The 23220-nt window shown below is 31.7% G+C and overlaps 1 long non-coding RNA gene across 1 annotated transcript; it reads right to left on the bottom strand.

Annotated features, from left to right (window-relative positions):
• Positions 1–442: 442 nt before the first annotated feature.
• LOC134682115 (uncharacterized) lies at positions 443–2983 on the bottom strand. The gene is made up of 2 exons (XR_010100790.1): positions 2871–2983; positions 443–1155 (listed from the first exon to the last, which is right to left on the bottom strand). It is a non-coding gene; the product is annotated as an uncharacterized LOC134682115 (long non-coding RNA).
• Positions 2984–23220: the final 20237 nt, after the last annotated feature.

The raw sequence follows: 23220 nt of genomic DNA, 5'->3' as shown, positions 1-23220 counted from the left end.
GTCTTGCTAAAAAATGATTTGATGAGCATGTCATCAAAACAGATTTAAGATATAAAAAACAAGAATGTTTCCATAGTACACAGATGCCCCACTCACAGTATCATTTTACATGTTCAGTGGACCGTGAAATTGGGGTCAATACTTTAATTTGGCATTGAAATTAGAACGATCATATCATAGGGAATATGTGTACTAAGTTTCAAGTTAATTGGACTTCAACTTCATCAAACACTAACTTGACCAAAAACTCTAACCTAAAGCGGGATGAATGAACGGACAGACGAACGTATGAAATGGAAGTACGAACGGAGGCACAGATCAAAAAACATGATGGGCATACAAAGTCGTCTTACAAAAAAAAGAGACACTACACATGGCAATAAAGGTGAATTGATCAGAAATGTTAACTGTAATTTTGAGGAATAACATAAAGTGACACAGACAAAATAAAGTTTTTTATTCATAAATAATGCAGTCAATACATGTATTTACAAACTGAAAGACACTAATATCTAGTTTTATTGGTCAAGAAAGCGGTAAGCATGAAAAGAATTAAAACTAAAAACAGTTTAACTGTTATTTGGTTCCAAAAGTACTTTTTATATCTGTTCTGTCTTTTTTCTCTGCTGCTACATAATCTTCAGAACAACTAAGTCTTTTTTCTCTATCTGACAAAGGAAGGACAAAAATGAAGCAATTTGTTGGTCTGATCAAAATTCTCCTTTTTGTACATGTTGTATAAAGATCTCATCTCATCAGCAGCCACTTAAGGATCTACCTTGTTACCACTCGCCTTTTAATATTAGATTTTTCAGTCATGTACAATAGCTTGCTTTAGTTGTTGAAGTAATGTGACTCTGGATTTATTAACATGGATGCCCATCTCATTTGAAGAACTTTATCTGAATTAAGTGCCTATGAATTATTTGTTGATTCTAAAGATATAGACTTTTTAGGCTGATTTGAATTTATCTTATCTGCATACAATCTATTCACTGTTTCTGATATTTTCATTTTTACATCATTTAACAAAGAATAGACTAGTCTATGTTGCATGATAACATGCTCTCCACTGCTGCTTTTGTTAAGAATTATCTTATGTGCATCTGTCTTCCTCAATAGTACATGTAGTACAGTTTTCTCGATTTCCATTTTCTGAAATGAAAAAAATATTTAAAAATTAAAGCTGTCACATAAAAACTCACCATTTTTTGTACATTGAAAAAAATCAATTTGATGAGGCCTCTTGTAAACACATTAAAACTAAAAGTGTATTTAAGTTACATACTATACATACATGTAGGTGTGCATATTATCAGAAAATTATGATTCAATATTTTTTTTCTAGAGTTTTATGATATTCTGTTGTGTGGTTTTAGAGGAGTTGTTATGAAAAACTTGCAGTAGTATATTGAGGCAAATAAGTTCAAAGGGGCATTACTCCTAGAAACTAGAGGCTCTTAAGAGCCTGTGTAGCTAAACTTGGTCTATGTGCATATGAATTAAACAAAGGACACAGATGGATTCATGACAAAATAATGTTTTGGTGATGATGATGTGTTTGTAAACCTTACTTTACTAAATATTCTTGCTACTTAAAATTTTCTCTATCCATATCCTTTAGATACAGAGGTAAATATTTTATAAAAATGTACAAAAAATTACCAAATTAATGGAAATTGTTAAAAATTAACTATAAAGGGCAATAACATCTTAAGGGGTCAACTGACCACTTTGGTCATGTTGACTTATATGTAGATCTTAATTTGCTGAACATTATTGCTGTTTACAGTTTATCTCTATCTATAATAATATGCAAGATAATAACCAAAAACAGCAAAATTTCCTTAAAATTACAATTCAGAGACAGCAACCAAACAAAGGGTTGTTTTTGATCCATCTGAAAATTTCAGAGCAGATAGAGGTTGACCTGATAAACAATTTATCCCCCTCAGATTTGCTCTAAATGTTTCGGTTTGTGAGTTATAAGCCAAAAACTACATTTTACCCCTATATTCTATTTTTAGCCGTGGTGGCCATCTTGAATGGATGGCCAGGTCACCAGACACATTTCTTAAAACTACATACCCCAAAGATGATTGTGGCCAAGTTTGAATTAATTTAGCCTGGTAGTTTCAGAGGAGAAGATTTTTGTAAAAGATAACTAAGATTTACGAAAAATGGTTAAAAATTGATTATAAAGGACAATAACTCCTAAAGGGGTCAACTGACCATTTCGGTCATGTTGACTTATTTGTAAATTTTACTTTGCTGAACATTATTGCTGTTTACAGTTTATCTCTATCTAAAATAATATTCAAGATAAATAACCAAAAACAGCAAAATTTCCTTAAAAATTACTAATTCAGTGGCAGCAACCCAACAACAGGTTGTCTGATTCATCTGAAAATTACAAGGCAGATATATCTTGACCTAATCAACAATCAGATTTGCTCAAAATGCTTTGGTTTGTGAGTTATAAGCCAAAAACTGCATTTTACCCCTATGTTCTATTTTTAGCCGTTGCAGCCATCTTGGTTGGATGGTCGGGTCACGAGACACATTTTTAAAACTACATACCCGAAAGACGATTGTGGCCCAGTTTGAATTAATTTAGCCCAGTAGTTTCAGGAGAAGATTTTTGTAAAAGATAACTAAGATTTACGAAAAATGGTTAAAAATTGACTAGATATCCCAATGACGATTGTGGTCAAGTTTGGATTAATTTGGACCAGTAGTTTCAGAGGAGAAGATTTTTGTAAAAGTTAACAACGCCGGACGCAAAGTAATGGGAAAAGCTCACTTGGCCCTGTGGGCAAGGTGAGCTTAATATGTACTTGGAATTCAAATTACAAAAAAAAAAATCATACCTAAAAAACTGAGCAATCAGTCCAAGGCTTCCAGCTTTATGGAATTACAAATAGAAGAATCTGAACTTTGACTCAAATCAACTTTTACTTGTGTCTTCTAGGATTAACAATGGACACCTTTAACTGGTATTGTCTGAAATAAATTCAAACTATAAGGAGAAAATAACAATAAAAGTAAAATTCTTTACTACATATTTAGACAATATACGTATAGTGTCTTGAAATATGAAATTTATTTGTATGAGGCTTAGAAACGGGAAAATGCGAGGTTCTACCGAGGTTCACTATACGTATATTGTTTTTATACTGAAATCGAAAAAAAAAATGAAAAATGAAAAAAACATGTAACAAAAATTGTTAAAAAAAGTGTTTGGAATTTCCCTCTTGAGGTACCATTTTGGGGTATTTCCCTATGAGCGTAGTCCAGGTGGTAAGACATTGGCGTATTAAGGAATTAGAAAGGGAAAATGAACTTAATTAATAACATTTGATAAACATGATATATAAATAACCAATTTGAAGACATAAAAGTTTAAATTGAAAAAAGTTTGACCATTGTTACTTTACGTTGTCATGGTCGTGACGTGATGTTGTTGATGAAATACAATAAGGAGGCGGGGCTTATAGGTCAGTTGGGGTCATTGACGTATAAAGCCAACGTTTATACGTATAGCTTTATCTGTACAGTAAACTAGCTGATTGCAGTATAAATTAGTTTTAATGTGTGTAATAACAATGAATAAGGGATGGATGCGTTTTTTCATAAATAAGAAGGAAAATTGGTTCATAATTGCATTAGAATATGCCAAAATTCATACTAATAACCTAGATTAAAAATGTCAATTTGAGTTTAATATCAGAAAAAGTGAAAAAAAATGTCCCTGAACAAGTATTTAAAAGAAACTGATATGATATAAACTTCAACAAACATATTATGCTGTATATAAGTCACTGTAAGTCGAGAATAGCAAAAATCAGCTATTTTCAACATTTTAAAGCCCGTTGCCATGCTAACCATACATAATTCAGGGTGGCATGTACAGACTTTTTTTCATATTTTATATAAATGTTTGTTGTCAGAAAGTTTCAACAAAATCGGTGACCACCCGTGCCCAACTTTGGTTGACGGTTACAGAGAATGGGTGAAAAATACAAGAGATTAACGGATTCAATTAGCGGGAAATTTGTAAATCACTAAAATATATAGGTTTTTTTTCAATTATAATGAAACTTTTTTATATCTTTTTGAAAGTTAAGTTATATTGATCTGTTATATGGATCTAATTAACTTTGCCCACTTCTTAATATTTGTCAGACCGTACGCGTATGGTCCGACCGTATGAGTATTTTAAAAAAGTACGCATACGGTCCAAACCGTACGCGTACGGTCCAAATACTCATACGTTCTGGAACATTTACACACTTCCCACATTTTGTTTTTATTTTATTGTTTTATGATTGTAGATTATATTGGTTCTATAACATACGTGTCGAACAAACTAAAGGCTGCTTTTTTATCTTCTCAAAATTGATTTTCGAAAGTTGTTTCCACATAGATGATCGCCGATCTTGTTTTTCGCTTTTTTGCCAGATATTCGGAATACTTTAGTTTTATTCTTGTTGTGCCATCAACAATTTTGCCGGCTAATTTCGAAACGTTATAACATATATTTAAAAAGGATGTTTCGATAATCTTTAAATATTTTAAAAAAGAAGGTGTCACATTGAATGTTAAATGTTTCACGGGACGTTATCTACTGCTTCAATCCTACAAAGTAGACAAACTATGTCAATCTAAATCATTAGTTATTGAAAAAAAAATGATGTGGTGTATTTCAGGAACTTCATGAAAACAGATCTTACTCTCCCTCAATGAAATATAAAGCACCATTTTATAACCCTCTTTTTTTCATTAAAAATTTACCTAAACGACAGGTCTCTAGTAGCCTTATTAAGAGTTTGGTCTAATGTGGAACGCTTCCACCACTATCCAGGGTAAGGGAAGGATTTGGCGCCAACATACTGATTATACCCTGCCATATTTTGTTTGTGGTATTCGTTTGTTTCTGCATATAGTATTTTGTGTTTTAATTATTGCTTTGTATATATATAAATGATCAGGCCGTCAGTTTTCTTGTTTGATTTGTATAACATTTTTCATTTCGGGGGCCGTTTGTTGCTGAATATGCAGTATAGGTTTTTGTTTATTGTTGATTGCCGTACGACGACATATACATGTAAACTTCTATGACATTTGGTCTCTGTTGGAGAGTTGTCTCATTGCAATCATACCACTTCTTTTTATTTTTATATCTGAGAGATATCACAGTGTCTCAGTTATTAAACTCACTATTATATACATTTGAAATCTTTCGTGGAATCCACATATCCCACTACATTTACAGTCTTTCCATGTCTATAATTTCCCTTGTGTGTGCATGTACTTTAAACATCTTATTGTTTAGTAAAGGTGAATGTATTGCCTCTTAGTAAAATATTCCCTTTTTCTTCATAATTTGGGCGATTAAGACCTTGTTAAATGGTCTAGGCACTTATCTCTTATTGAAGACCGGTTGTTGATTAATTTATTTACTTCATTTATAATGGGAAATAGAAATTTCTGTTTTCTCATAACCTGCCTCGTTTATTACACCATAAATGTATAACTTGCAACACTCTATATTTGCTATACTAGTATAAGAAAAACTGAAAAAAGCATTATGTGACTAAGTTCTTTTCCAACGAGCAGGTATAATAAAATAATTCTAACGCAAGGTAGGTTTAGCTTATATACAGTCCGTCAAAAGTTAAGCACCACCTATTTTTATTGCATAGATTTTTTTTCATATTTAAAAAATCAATTATTCCACGAAAAAAAGAAAACAATCACATAGCAATGTTGCTAATGTATACCGTAAACAAACCAGAAATGTAACTTTAGTCACTTATGAAGGTTCTATGCATGTAGGTTTTCCGTTCATAGAAATAGTATAAATTACACAATTCAGAAACAGAATTTAAGTTTCACTGTGATTTTTTTTTTAAAACAATTGATCACTCAATATTATTAAAATTTTCTACACATAAGCTTTGGTATGTTCGGCCAATTGAATGTCAATATTTGAGTCAATAGCATGTGTAACAACCTCACTTCTGAGGTTACACGACGTATCATTCTCGGTGCAAGCCTTCAAGCTTTAGTTTAGGAAATATGTTGCATTAAACAACAAATACCACTTTTAAATCGACAAAATATTGTGAAAGTGGATCTCTGTGATTGAGATTTCCGCCAATGGCATCTCAGACATGTTTGATAGGGTTTATGTATGGGGACATGGAAGGCCAAAAAAAAAAGTGTAAATGGCTTGTTGCTTTTTGGACTCGGTTAAAGTCCTTGCCCTGTGTGTTCTTGCGTTGTCGTTCATGTACAAAGGTCTTGGCAAAGTAGACGCAAGTGGGGTATTATTAAAATGAGGGACTACAATGTTTTAAGGCACCAATTAGATTTTGATCTGAAAAACAGGCAAAAAGTGCCCTCATTACAAAATTGCATATACTTTATAATTTATTTACAAATAACACTTTCAACAAGGGTTCTATAGTGATCCCAAGTCCCCAAGATTTCATTTGATAATAAAACTAGCCAAATATTTCCATTTTGACATAAATACAGCTATTCGTAGGAACTATTTGTTTATAATATGTACTATTTTCTTGTATGTTCTTTTCGGCGGGGACTTAATTAGTGGTTATAAACCTATTGTTTTTTTGCATTTCAATTAAATGCTTTCTATAGGTCAAGAACTGTTTTTCACATGAGTAAACCCGCGGATTTGATGCAAAACCATCAGTTCATTTGTTCCGTGTTTTGATTTTATTTAATTTTTTTCTGTCTTTTCATATTTTTATTGACTATGACGATGTCAGTAATTCCACGACTTCGAATATTTTATTTTATAGAGTTTTTTTATAAATCATATATACACGTAGAATGACTTAGGTTTGAACGTTCAAGAATGACTGGTTACATGTGGGACTGTTGGACAAATGTGAACATTAAAAAAAAGTCAAACTAAAAATTAACTTTCTATGATTACACCTTCAAAAACGTTGGATACTGTGCTACGAATACGAGACAAACAAACATATTATTATATGTCTTGAATAAGAGAGTTTGGATATGAAATATGTAGACGGTCTCTCGTTAACCAATTGGTTTTAACAGTCCTTTTTAATATTTTCCTCATAAACTTAAACACTCTACTGATTTAACAACAACATAGCAAATTTACCATCATTCAACCTCATAACAAATTTACCAGCAATCATAATGCAAATGCATACAATCAACACATCAAACACTAGCTTTCAACGTCGAAATTTCATACAATGAACATTGCAAACATCAGTAATTAAGATCGAAATTATACACAATGACCATTGCAAATCCAAGTAATTTACAACGAAAATACACACAATCAACATTGCAAACTCAGACAATTAACGACGAAACTACTAAAATTTATGATAAAAGAGATGATTTTTCAGTACCTATCGTTTATGATCCATTTTACGGTGTTTATATATCTCAACGTGTACAATTCGCTAGTGTATGTAACAATGTTTAAGATTTAAACGACAGAAAAATATGTATTACTGAAACATTATTACTTCAGGGTTTTTGATATCACAAATATTACTAAATTTTATCATCGGTATAAGGACATCATTCATAAATATAGCTCAACATGAAGACTTCTTATACGTTCAGGTATTTCATATCCAAATTTTTACGGAAATATTCTTTATAAAGCACAAAAATGTCAGTATTCACCTCAGAAGCTACACAACCTTTAAATAGACTTATTAAGAAGGGATGTAGTTACGATACTGTTGTCAGGTCATAAAGAATTGCATTTTTTGCGTTAATGTTGATTTCACTTATATGGTCTTTGCATCGGAACTAAAAACATTAATTTAAAAACCAGTTGTTGGCATGACACTGGTAATGTTCTTCTTATATATGATATGATGGTAAGATACTAAACCCTTAAAAGGAAGGATTGTGCCTGATATTCATATGATGAAGACATAATCTTTCAATCAGTTTAATTGAAGTCTGGAGCCGGCATGTCAGTTAGCTGCTAGTAGTCTGTTGTTATTTATGTATAATTGTCATATTGTTTATTTTCCTTGGTAACATCTTCTGACATCGGACTTGGACTTCTTTTAAACTGAATTTTTATGTGCATATGTTATGTGTGTACTTCTCTACATTGGCTAGAGATATAGGGGAGGGTTGAGATATTATAAACATGTTTAATCCCGCCGCATTTTTGCGCCCGTCCTAAGTCAGGAGCTAGATCTGGCCTTTGTTAGTCTTGTATTATTTTTAATTTAAGTTTCTTATGTACAATTTGGAGTTTAGTATGGCGATCATTATCACTGAACTAGTATATATATATTTTAGAGGCCAGCTAAAGGACACCTCCGGGTACGGGAATTTGTTCGCTGCATTTAAGACCTATTGGTGACCTTCTGCCGTTGTCTGTTCTATGGTCGGGACACTTTCCCAATTTCCATTCTCAATTTTACTAGCAACCAATATCGAAAATACATACAATCAACATTGTAAACATCAGCAATTGACATCGAAAATACACACAATCAACATTGTAAACACCAGCAATCAACAACGAAAATACACACAATCAACATTGCAAACATCAGCAATCAACATCAAAAATATATACAATCAATATTGTAAACATCAGCAATCAACATCGAAAATATAAACAATCAACATTGTAAACATCAGCAATCAACATCGAAAATATATACAATCAACATTGTAAACATCAACAATTAAAATCGAAAATACATACAATCAACATTGCAAACACCAGCAATTGACATCGAAAATATATACAATCAACATTGTAAACATCAGCAATCAATATCGGAAAATATATACTATCAGCATTGTAAACACCACCAATTTACATCGAAAACACATACAATCCACATTGTAAACACCACCAATTAACATCGAAAATACATACAATCAGCATTGCAAACACGAGCAATCAACATCGAAAATATATACAATCAACATTGTAAACATCAGCAATCAACATCGAAAATTTATACAATCAACATTGTAAACATCAGCAATCAACATCGAAAATACATACAAATAACATTGCAAACACCAGCAATAGACATCGAAAATATATACAATCAACATTGTCAACACCAGCAATCAACATCGAAAATACATACAATCAACATTGTAAACATCAGCAATTGACATAGAAAATCCATACAATCAACATTGTAAACATCAGCAATTGACATCGAAAATATATACAATCAACATTGTAAACACCAGCAATCAACATCGAAAATATATACAATCTACATTGCAAACACCAGCAATTGACATCGAAAATACATACAATCAACATTGCAAACACCAGCAATTGACATCGAAAATATATACATTCAACATTGTAAACATCAGCAATAAACGTCGATAATATATACAATCAACATTGCAAACACCAGCAATTGACATCGAAAATACATACAATCAACACTGTTAACACCAGCAATCAACATCAAAAATACATACCATCAACATTGTAAACACCAGCAATCAATATCGAAAAAACATACAATCAACATTGCTAACATCAGCAATTAACATCGAAAAAACATACAATCAACATTGTAAACACCAGCAATTGACATCGAAAATATATATAATCAACATTGTAAACACCAGCAATCAACATCGAAAATACATACAATAAATATTGGAAACACTAGCAATCAGCGTCGAACATATATACAATCAACATTGCAAACACCAGCAATTGACATCGAAAATACATACAATCAACATTATGAACATCAGCAATTGACATCGAAATTATATACAATCAACATTGTAAACACCAGCAATTAACATCGGAAATACATACAATCCACATTTTAAACATCAGCAATTGACATCGAAAATACATACAATCAACATTGTAAACACCAGCAATCAACATTGAAAATATATACAATCAAAATTGTAAACATCAGCAATTAACATCGAAAATAAATACAATCAACATAGCAAACACCAGCAATTGACATCGAAAATATATACAATCAACATTGTAAACATCAGCAATCAGTGTCGAAAATTTATACAATCAACATTGCAGTCATTGCAAACACCAGCAATTGACATAGAAAAAACATACAATCAACATTGCAAACATCAGCAATTGACATCGAAAATATATACAATCAACATTGTAAACACCAGCAATTAACATCGAAAGTATATACAATCAACATTGTAAACACCAGCAATTGACATCGAAAATATATACAATCAACATTGTAAATACCAGCAATTAACATCAAAAGTATATACAATCAACATTGCAAACATCAGCATTTCACATCGAAAATACATACAATCAACATTGTAAACATCAGCAATTAACATCGAAAGTATATACAATCAACATTGTAAATACCAGCAATTAACATCGAAAGTATATACAATCAACATTGCAAACATCAGCATTTCACATCGAAAATACATACAATCAACATTGTAAACATCAGCAGTTCACATCGAAAATATATACAATCAACATTGTAAACATCAGCAATTAGCGTCGAACATATATACAATCAACATTACAAACACCAGCAATTGACATCGACAATACATACAATCAACATTGTAAACATCAGCAATTGACATCGAAATTATATACAATCAACATTGTAAACATCAGCAATTAACATCGATGTCAATTGCTGGTGTCTGTAATGTTGATTGTATATATGTTCGACGCTAATTGCTGATGTTTACAATGTTGATTGTATATATTTTCGACACTGATTGCTAGTGTTTTTGCAAACACCAGCAATTGACATCGAAAATACATACAATCAAGATTGTAAACATCAGCAATTGACATCGAAAGTATATACAATCAACATTGCAAACACCAGCAATTGACATCTGAAATACATACAATCAACATTGTAAACATCAGCAATTGACATCGAAAATATATACAATCAACATTGTAAACATCCGCAATTGACAACGAAAATATATACAATCAACATTGTAAACACCAGCAATCAGTGTCGAAAATATATACAATCAACATTGTAAACATCAGCAATTGACATAGAAAATCCATACAATCAACATTGTAAACATCAGCAATTGACATCGAAAATATATACAATCAACATTGTAAACACCAGAAATCAACATCGAAAATATATACAATCTACATTGCAAACACCAGCAATTGACATCGAAAATATATACAATCAACATTGCGAACACCAGCAATTGACATCGAAAATATATACAATCAACATTGTAAACATCAGCAATAAACGTCGAAAATATATACAATCAACATTGCAAACACCAGCAATTGACATCGAAAATACATACAATCAACACTGTTAACACCAGCAATCAACATCAAAAATACATACCATCAACATTGTAAACACCAGCAATCAATATCGAAAAAACATACAATCAACATTGCAAACATCAGCAATTAACATCGAAAAAACATACAATCAACATTGTAAACACCAGCAATTGACATCGAAAATATATACAATCAACATTGTAAACACCAGCAATCAACATCGAAAATACATACAATCAATATTGGAAACACTAGCAATCAGCGTCGAACATATATACACTCAACATTGCAAACACCAGCAATTGACATCGAAAATACATACAATCAACATTATGAACATCAGCAATTGACATCGAAATTATATACAATCAACATTGTAAACACCAGCAATTAACATCGGAAATACATACAATCCACATTTTAAACATCAGCAATTGACATCGAAAATAAATACAATCAACATTGTAAACACCAGCAATCAACATTGAAAATATATACAATCAACATTGTAAACATCAGCAATTAACATCGAAAATAAATACAATCAACATAGCAAACACCAGCAATTGACATCGAAAATATATACAATCAACATTGTAAACATCAGCAATCAACATCGAAAATACATACAATCAACATTGTAAACATCAGCAATTAACATCGAAAATATATACAATCAACATTGCAGTCATTGCAAACACCAGCAATTGACATCGAAAATATATGCAATCAACATTGTAAACATCAGCAATTGACATCGAAAATATATGCAATCAACATTGCAAACATCAGCAATTGACATCGAAAATATATGCAATCAACATTGTAAACATCAGCAGTTGACATTGAAAATACATACAATCAACATTGCAAACACCAGCAGTTGACATAGAAAAAACATACAATCAACATTGCAAACATCAGCAATTGACATCGAAAATATATACAATTAACATTGTAAACACCAGCAATTGACATCGAAAGTATATACAATCAACATTGTAAACATCAGCAGTTCACATCGAAAATACATACAATCAACATTGTAAACATCAGCAATTAACATCGAAAGTATATACAATCAACATTGTAAACACCAGCAATTAACATCGAAAGTATATACAATCAACATTGCAAACATCAGCAGTTCACATCGAAAATACATACAATCAACATTGTAAACATCAGCAGTTCACATCGAAAATATATACAATCAACATTGTGAACATCAGCAATTAGCGTCGAACATATACACAATCAACATTACAAACACCAGCAATTGACATCGAAAATGCATACAATCAACATTGTAAACATCAGCAATTGACATCGAAATTATATACAATCAACATTGTAAACATCAGCAATTAACATCGATGTCAATTGCTGGTGTTTGTAATGTTGATTGTATATATGTTCGACGCTAATTGCTGATGTTTACAATGTTGATTGTATATATTTTCGACACTGATTGCTAGTGTTTTTGCAAACACCAGCAATTGACATCGAAAATACATACAATCAAGATTGTAAACATCAGCAATTGACATCAAAAGTATATACAATCAACATTGCAAACACCAGCAATTGACATCGGAAATACATACAATCAACATTGTAAACATCAGCAATCAACATCGAAAATACATACAATCAATATTGGAAACACTAGCAATCAGCGTCGAACATATATACACTCAACATTGCAAACACCAGCAATTGATATCGAAAATACATACAATCAACATTATGAACATCAGCAATTGACATCGAAATTATATACAATCAACATTGTAAACACCAGCAATTAACATCGGAAATACATACAAGCCACATTTTAAACATCAGCAATTGACATCGAAAATAAATACAATCAACATTGTAAACACCAGCAATCAACATTGAAAATATATACAATCAACATTGTAAACATCAGCAATTAACATCGAAAATAAATACAATCAATATAGCAAACACCAGCAATTGACATTGAAAATATATACAATCAACATTGTAAACATCAGCAATCAACATCGAAAATACATACAATCAACATTGTAAACATCAACAATTAACATCGAAAATATATACAATCAACATTGCAGTCATTGCAAACACCAGCAATTGACATCGAAAATATATGCAATCAACATTGTAATCATCAGCAATTGACATCGAAAATATATGCAATCAACATTGCAAACATCAGCAATTGACATCGAAAATATATGCAATCAACATTGTAAACATCAGCAGTTGACATTGAAAATACATACAATCAACATTGCAAACACCAGCAGTTGACATAGAAAAAACATACAATCAACATTGCAAACATCAGCAATTGACATCGAAAATATATACAATTAACATTGTAAACACCAGCAATTGACATCGAAAGTATATACAATCAACATTGTAAACATCAGCAGTTCACATCGAAAATACATACAATCAACATTGTAAACATCAGCAATTAACATCGAAAGTATATACAATCAACATTGTAAACATCAGCAATTAACATCGATGTCAATTGCTGGTGTTTGTAATGTTGATTGTATATATGTTCGACGCTAATTGCTGATGTTTACAATGTTGATTGTATATATTTTCGACACTGATTGCTAGTGTTTTTGCAAACACCAGCAATTGACATCGAAAATACATACAATCAAGATTGTAAACATCAGCAATTGACATCGAAAGTATATACAATCAACATTGCAAACACCAGCAATTGACATCGGAAATACATACAATCAACATTGTAAACATCAGCAATTGACATCGAAAATATATACAATCAACATTGTAAACATCCGCAATTGACATCGAAAATATATACAATCAACATTGTAAACACCACCCCCAATCAGTGTCGAAAATATATACAATCAACATTGTAAACATCAGCAATTGACATCGAAAATATATACAATCAACATTGTAAACATCAGCAATTGACATCGAAAATACATACAATCAACATTGTAAACATCAGCAATTGACATCGAAAATACATACAATCAACATTGTAAACACCAGCAATTGACATCGAAAATATAAACAATCAACATTGTAAACATCAGCAATTGACATCGAAAATATATACAATCAACATTGTAAACACCAGCAATTGACATCGAAAATATCAACATTGTAAACATCAGCAATTAACGACGAAAATGTATACAATCAACATAGCAAACACCGGCAATTGACATCGAAATTATATACAATTAACATTGTAAACATCAGCAATTAACGACGAAAATGTATACAATCAACATAGCAAACACCGGCAATTGACATCGAAATTATATACAATCAACATTGTAAACATCAGCAATTAACGACGAAAATGTATACAATCAACATAGCAAACACAGGCAATTGACATCGCAATTATATACAATCAACATTGTAAACACCTGCAATTAACATCGGAAATACATACAATCAACATAGCAAACACCGGCAATTGACATCGAAATTATATACAATCAACATTGTAAACATCAGCAATCAGTGTCGAAAATATATACAATCAACATTGCAATCATTGCAAACACCAGCAATTGACATCGAAAATATCAACATTGTAAACATCAGCAATTAACGACGAAAATGTATACAATCAACATAGCAAACACCGGCAATTGACATCGAAAATACATACAATCAACATTGCAAACACCAGCAATCAACATCGAAAATACATACAATCAACACTGTTAACACCAGCAATTGACATCGAAAGTATATACGATCAACATTGTAAACACCTGCAATTAACATCGGAAATACATACAATCAGCATTGTAAACATCAGCAATCATCATCGAAAATACATACAATCAACATTGCAAAAATCAGCAATCATCATCGAAAATATTTACAATCAACATTGTAAACATCAGCAATCAACATCGAAAATACATACAATCAAAATTGTAAACACCAGCAATTGACATCGAAAGTATATACAATCAACATTGCAAACACCAGCAATTGACATCGAAAGTATATACGATCAACATTGTAAACACCTGCAATTAACATCGGAAATACATACAATCAGCATTGCAAAAATCAGCAATCATCATCGAAAATATATACAATCAACATTGTAAACATCAGCAATCAACATCGAAAATACATACAATCAACATTGTAAACATCAACAATTAACATCGAAAATATATACAATCAACATTGCAGTCATTGCAAACACCAGCAATTGACATCGAAAATATATGCAATCAACATTGTAATCATCAGCAATTGACATCGAAAATATATGCAATCAACATTGCAAACATCAGCAATTGACATCGAAAATATATGCAATCAACATTGTAAACATCAGCAGTTGACATTGAAAATACATACAATCAACATTGCAAACACCAGCAGTTGACATAGAAAAAACATACAATCAACATTGCAAACATCAGCAATTGACATCGAAAATATATACAATTAACATTGTAAACACCAGCAATTGACATCGAAAGTATATACAATCAACATTGTAAACATCAGCAGTTCACATCGAAAATACATACAATCAACATTGTAAACATCAGCAATTAACATCGAAAGTATATACAATCAACATTGTAAACATCAGCAATTAACATCGATGTCAATTGCTGGTGTTTGTAATGTTGATTGTATATATGTTCGACGCTAATTGCTGATGTTTACAATGTTGATTGTATATATTTTCGACACTGATTGCTAGTGTTTTTGCAAACACCAGCAATTGACATCGAAAATACATACAATCAAGATTGTAAACATCAGCAATTGACATCGAAAGTATATACAATCAACATTGCAAACACCAGCAATTGACATCGGAAATACATACAATCAACATTGTAAACATCAGCAATTGACATCGAAAATATATACAATCAACATTGTAAACATCCGCAATTGACATCGAAAATATATACAATCAACATTGTAAACACCACCCCCAATCAGTGTCGAAAATATATACAATCAACATTGTAAACATCAGCAATTGACATCGAAAATATATACAATCAACATTGTAAACATCAGCAATTGACATCGAAAATACATACAATCAACATTGTAAACATCAGCAATTGACATCGAAAATACATACAATCAACATTGTAAACACCAGCAATTGACATCGAAAATATAAACAATCAACATTGTAAACATCAGCAATTGACATCGAAAATATATACAATCAACATTGTAAACACCAGCAATTGACATCGAAAATATCAACATTGTAAACATCAGCAATTAACGACGAAAATGTATACAATCAACATAGCAAACACCGGCAATTGACATCGAAATTATATACAATTAACATTGTAAACATCAGCAATTAACGACGAAAATGTATACAATCAACATAGCAAACACCGGCAATTGACATCGAAATTATATACAATCAACATTGTAAACATCAGCAATTAACGACGAAAATGTATACAATCAACATAGCAAACACCGGCAATTGACATCGCAATTATATACAATCAACATTGTAAACACCTGCAATTAACATCGGAAATACATACAATCAACATAGCAAACACCGGCAATTGACATCGAAATTATATACAATCAACATTGTAAACATCAGCAATCAGTGTCGAAAATATATACAATCAACATTGCAATCATTGCAAACACCAGCAATTGACATCGAAAATATCAACATTGTAAACATCAGCAATTAACGACGAAAATGTATACAATCAACATAGCAAACACCGGCAATTGACATCGAAAATACATACAATCAACATTGCAAACACCAGCAATCAACATCGAAAATACATACAATCAACACTGTTAACACCAGCAATTGACATCGAAAGTATATACGATCAACATTGTAAACACCTGCAATTAACATCGGAAATACATACAATCAGCATTGTAAACATCAGCAATCATCATCGAAAATACATACAATCAACATTGCAAAAATCAGCAATCATCATCGAAAATATTTACAATCAACATTGTAAACATCAGCAATCAACATCGAAAATACATACAATCAAAATTGTAAACACCAGCAATTGACATCGAAAGTATATACAATCAACATTGCAAACACCAGCAATTGACATCGAAAGTATATACGATCAACATTGTAAACACCTGCAATTAACATCGGAAATACATACAATCAGCATTGCAAAAATCAGCAATCATCATCGAAAATATTTACAATCAACATTGTAAACATCAGCAATCAACATCGAAAATACATACAATCAACATTGTAAACAACAGCAATTGACATCGAAAGTATATACAATCAACATTGCAAACACCAGCAATTGGCATCGAAAATACAAACAATAAAGATTGTAAACATCAGCAATTGACATCGAAAGTATATACAATCAATATTGCAAACACCAGCAATTGACATCGAAAGTATATACAATCAACATTGTAAACATCAGCAATTGACATCGAAAGTATATACAATCAACATTGCAAACACCAGCAATTGACATCGGAATTACATACAATCAACATTGCAAACACCAGTAATCAACATCGAAAATATATACAATCAACATTGTAAACATCAGCAATTGACATCGAAAGTATATACAATCAACATTGCAAACACCAGCAATTGACATCGGAAATACATACAATCAACATTGTAAACATCAGCAATTGACATCGGAAATATCAGCATTGTAAACATCAGCAATTAACATCGAAAATACATACAATCAACATGGCAAACAATAGCAATCAGTGTCGAAAATACATACAATCAACGTAAACATCAGCAATTGCATCGAAAATATATACAATCAACATTGTAAACATCCACAATTGACATCGAAAATATATACAATCAACATTCTAATGCAATTATTTTGTAACAATTGTTCTGATTGGATAACAGCAAGCGTAAAATTCTCTATCTCCTTGTCTGTAACTAAGGAAGCCGACATTTTGAATTTTGGAATGTATTGACTTGTTATTTCTACAATAATAAACAAAAAACTCACTTGTTGCGCCTAAAAATATTCTTTTTACCAAGTTTTATTACATTCTGAAGCGGTACAGAAGCCAGAAAACGCCCGGTGTTTATGTTTGACGCCGGAAGCATACCTATGACGTCACCTAGTGTAGGGACAAAAGAGCATAACATCTTTTCGCGGAATTTTCTTTAATGAACATTTTAGACTAAATTAATGATTGAAATTTAATTATAAACTTGTTTTGCATTGGAATAGAGATAACTGTATTGTATTTGAAGCTTTGCGGACGTCCATCGGTAGTTTTACTGTCGCAAATACCCGTTTACCTGTCTCCGCTCCGCGTCGCCAGGTAAACTAAATTTGCGACAGTAAAACTACCGATGGACGTCCTTAAAGCTTCAAATACAATACAGTTATCTCTTAATTGTACACACCAGCAATCAGTGTCGAAAATATACACAATCAACATTGTAAACATCAGCAATTGACATCGAAAATATATACAATCAACATTGTAAACATCAGCAATTGACATCGAAAATACATACAATCAACATTGTAAACATCAGCAATTGACATCGAAAATACATACAATCAACATTGTAAACACCAGCAATTGACATCGAAAATATATACAATCAACATTGTAAACATCAGCAATTGACATCGAAAATATATACAATCAACATTGTAAACACCAGCAATTGACATCGAAAATATCAACATTGTAAACATCAGCAATTAACGACGAAAATGTATACAATCAACATAGCAAACACCGGCAATTGACATCGAAATTATATACAATCAACATTGTAAACACCAGCAATTGACATCGAAAATATATACAATCAACATTGTAAACATCAGCTATTGACATCGAAAATACATACAATCAACATTGTAAACATCAGCAATTAACGACGAAAATGTATACAATCAACATAGCAAACACCGACAATTGACATCGAAATTATACACAATCAACATTGTAAACACCAGCAATTGACATCGAAAATATATGCAATCAACATCGTAAACATCAGCAATTAGCGTCGAAAATACATACAATCAAGATTGTAAACATCAGCAATTGACATCGAAAGTATAAACGATCAACATTGTAAACACCTGCAATTACCATCGGAAATACATACAATCAACATTGCAAAAATCAGCAATCATCATCGAAAATATTTACAATCAACATTTTAAACATCAGCAATCAACATTGCAAATACCAACAATCAATATGATCAAGGTCGAAAATAAAAGAACAAAAATAAAGAATTACATTGTTTTTTGAAGTGTTACATATTGATTGAAACAAATCATTCACACAATATTCCTATATACACAAACAATCAATATCCAACCAAAAAATTACTTATGGGACACTGATATAATATTTAAACGTGTTAATATTCTCATCAAAGTTATATTCAAAATGGGACTAGTCACTTAAAATAGGGACGAAAGATACTAAAGGAACAGTCAAACTCAAAAATTTAAAACAAAAACGCCATGGCTGAAAATAAAAAAGGTAAACAGAAAAACAAAATATAGATAATATTAGGTTAAAAGAGATATATATTACTATGAAATATGAAATAATATAAAACTGGGTAAAAATCTTTTAAATAAATGCATTATAAATTGATTAAAGAAAAAATATTACTGTAAAAAAAAATAGTCTACGGAAATAAAATATATGTTAATAGTGGCAAAAATAAGACTGAATATTGATACAATTAATAATTTCAATTTTCTGTTTGTATTAAAATCTTGAAAGTCTTCAATAAGTTTTGGGCATTCATTAAAAAGATTGTATCGAAGATCGTCATATAATAAGCATTCCATTAGAAAGTGTTTTCCTGTTTCAATGCTGGTTTTTTCGCACAACACACACATATTCTGTGTTCAATGGGTGTAGGCGGTCTGGAGTATCTTCAATGCTGTTTGTTTCGCACAACACACACATATTCTGTGTTCAATATGTGTAGGCGGCCGGGAGTATCTTCCCGTCTCACACGCAAGTGGAAGTGAACCGGAGCGAAACAGAGCCATTATACGTCGCTCAGTTTTGAAAATGTTCAGAGGGACATATTGTTCGGTTTTCACACTTTGTTTGTATTGCCTATAGGTTCGTAATTTGTTTCCGCTCTGTTAGTTATGTCTATCATTTAAAACTTCCTCATGCCATTTCGTTTTATCTAAAACACTTAATTGTTTGCTAATTGTACGCAAAACAGTTTTTTGAAGAGACAGATAAATTGTACACAAGATCTCTCATATTTAGCAAATCAACAGTTTTGTGCACTTGGAAAGCCCAGCCCTGTCTATTGTTGAAGTCCATTTAAGTATTTTATTACAGTTGCTATGTTGATCAGAACATAAAAGTCTACACAAAAGCCAAGATTATTAAATTTGATGTTTTGTAAAGCACGACTTCAAGCCTATATCGCCGCGAGACGCTAAATTAGACGTTCGTTTTCCGACGGACAAAAATAATTTACAGGTCCTGTTCTGAATTATCAAAATGGCACTAAACGATTTAGTGCCGCAAACACCACTACCATAGAGAAGAACTGGCTCTACCATTGATGTATACAGTTAAGTGCAAACCATATATATCATTCCGCCTAACATAGACGCCTGTGTCATTAACGTTCCAAGGGCACGACTAGCCGTTCTACATTTGAAAATGCCTGTACCAAGTCAGGAATATGACAGTTCTTGTCCATTCGTTTTTGATGCGTTTTGTTTTTTGGTTTTGCCATGTGATTATGGACTTTCCAAATTGATTTTCCTCTGAGTTCAGTATTTTTGTGATTTTACTTTTTTTTCATAGTTTTTTTACATGTTTTTCAAATGTCAAGTACTCGTTCATCCAGAAACCTTAATTTGCAAAATTCACAGTAAACCAGATTATTGCCTGAACAATTGAAAATCCGTGCTGACCTTGCAATTGATTGATTTTGAAAATGTACGAATTTAGTTTTGTTAATGTTAATAAAAAGTTTCCATGTAGCGCACAAGTACGACACAACAGCTAGCATTCGTCGTACACTATTTTCGCCGGGTGCGATTAAAACTAGGACGTCAGTACATACTAAAATACTCAAATGAATTCATCAACCTTCACTCAACAGTTCAACGCATAAATGCGGTCTGCTTAATATATGTATTAAGAGAAAACAAAATCGGTGAACGGATACATCCCTGATTTTCTCCGGCTTCAACGTAGAACCCTGAGTAAGGTCATTATTTACACGTACGGTACAGTTAACATCATCATACATCGACTTAATTGCGAACAAAAACTTTCCCCTAACTCCTGCACGTTGCAGTTTATACCATAATAAGATATTCTCAACCGTATCAAAGGCTTCTTTCAACCACAGATGAAGAACTGGATCTTCCATCACTGTACTGGATACCTAAACTGCATAAGTGTCATAACAAGCAATGGTTATTCCCGTGCTTGCGTTTCATATCACAATTTTCTTGATAGAGGGTTGCTGCTTACAATGGAGCTATTTAACCGAGAGTTCCAAATGGTGAAGTTGAAATCATCCCTTCGTAAATTTTACGACGCCATAACGAGTTGGTTGACCGTTATGAAATAACCGTTTCCAAAATCATATCCGATATGTTCCTAACGTCGTAACTACAATCCCTTTCCCTTTCATGAATGTGACCTTCCGAATTAGACTATTTACCAAATTTGTTATCACATTAACAGCATTTGATACAGGGTGACATGTTTACATTTGTTGAGACAATGGAAAAGGAGTACAGTGATGTTTCCACCAATAGCCCAAGTAAATTGAAAAGAGCGATGTTGACATTGCTAAAACACAATCAAAAGATATCAAATGGACATTCAAAAAAGTAGAAGAGAAAAATTTACTACACCCTGACAAAATCTAGAAGCACAGAGCAAACAAGCTATATTTTATTTTTCAGTACAATACATAGACAAGTGTGAACTGAGGAATACACACATTATCAAAAGCCGTAGAGGCATCCGATGTGTTAGTCCGTGTAAGGTAAAATATGCTGAAAGATGAAAATACCCCTTTAAACATTTTGTGTTCAATAAATTCGCCTTCCACGGCAATGCCTGAAGCCAAGCATGTATAAGGAATTGTATACATAAAGATCTATATAATTAAATATTTGCTTCAAAGTAAAGTTATTCCAAATTTCACTTTTATAATTGAAATAGATACCATGTGAACTGTATGAATATTTCAACTAGTTACTTTTTTATTCATAGCATGATGTTCATGCTATAAAAACGATGACCATTTTCCCATGTTTCCGTCAAGGTGTAATATTCAAATATATATTTGGAAACGACAGGACCACATAGTTATAGAACACGGTGTGTTTTATGAATGAATGGCATTAAAAACTGCTCTATCATTTTAGGCCATCCTGTAATATAATACTAATATACAATAAAATCCTATTATAAACCAGCAAAATGAGGTTATTTGAATTGGAATTTGCATTTGTGTACTTTTTGTTATGTTTACTTATTTTTGATGATTAAGATGAAACATCATGTTAACTGGTGTACCACTATTTTTAACCTGTTTACCTTTTATATTTATTTGTTTTTGTTCACGCATCATTGTCAATATCATAAAGGTTGATGCGACTGTCACATAAATATTATGTAAAGTCCGATATAAAACTTGGTGTAATCCGGTATTTCCTACATTAACAAATGCCAGTATCAAAACAGGAATATGACAGTTGTAATCAATTAGTTTGATATGTTTTATCATTTAATGTTGACATTTTCTTTTTGAATTTTTCTTCTGAGTGCAGTATTTCTGC

The sequence above is a fragment of the Mytilus trossulus genome, chromosome 8 (assembly GCF_036588685.1).
Source record: "Mytilus trossulus isolate FHL-02 chromosome 8, PNRI_Mtr1.1.1.hap1, whole genome shotgun sequence".
Taxonomy (NCBI): Eukaryota; Metazoa; Mollusca; class Bivalvia; order Mytilida; family Mytilidae; genus Mytilus; species Mytilus trossulus.
Note: the sequence above shows the minus strand (reverse complement) of the source record. Positions and strands in the feature narration are given on the sequence as shown.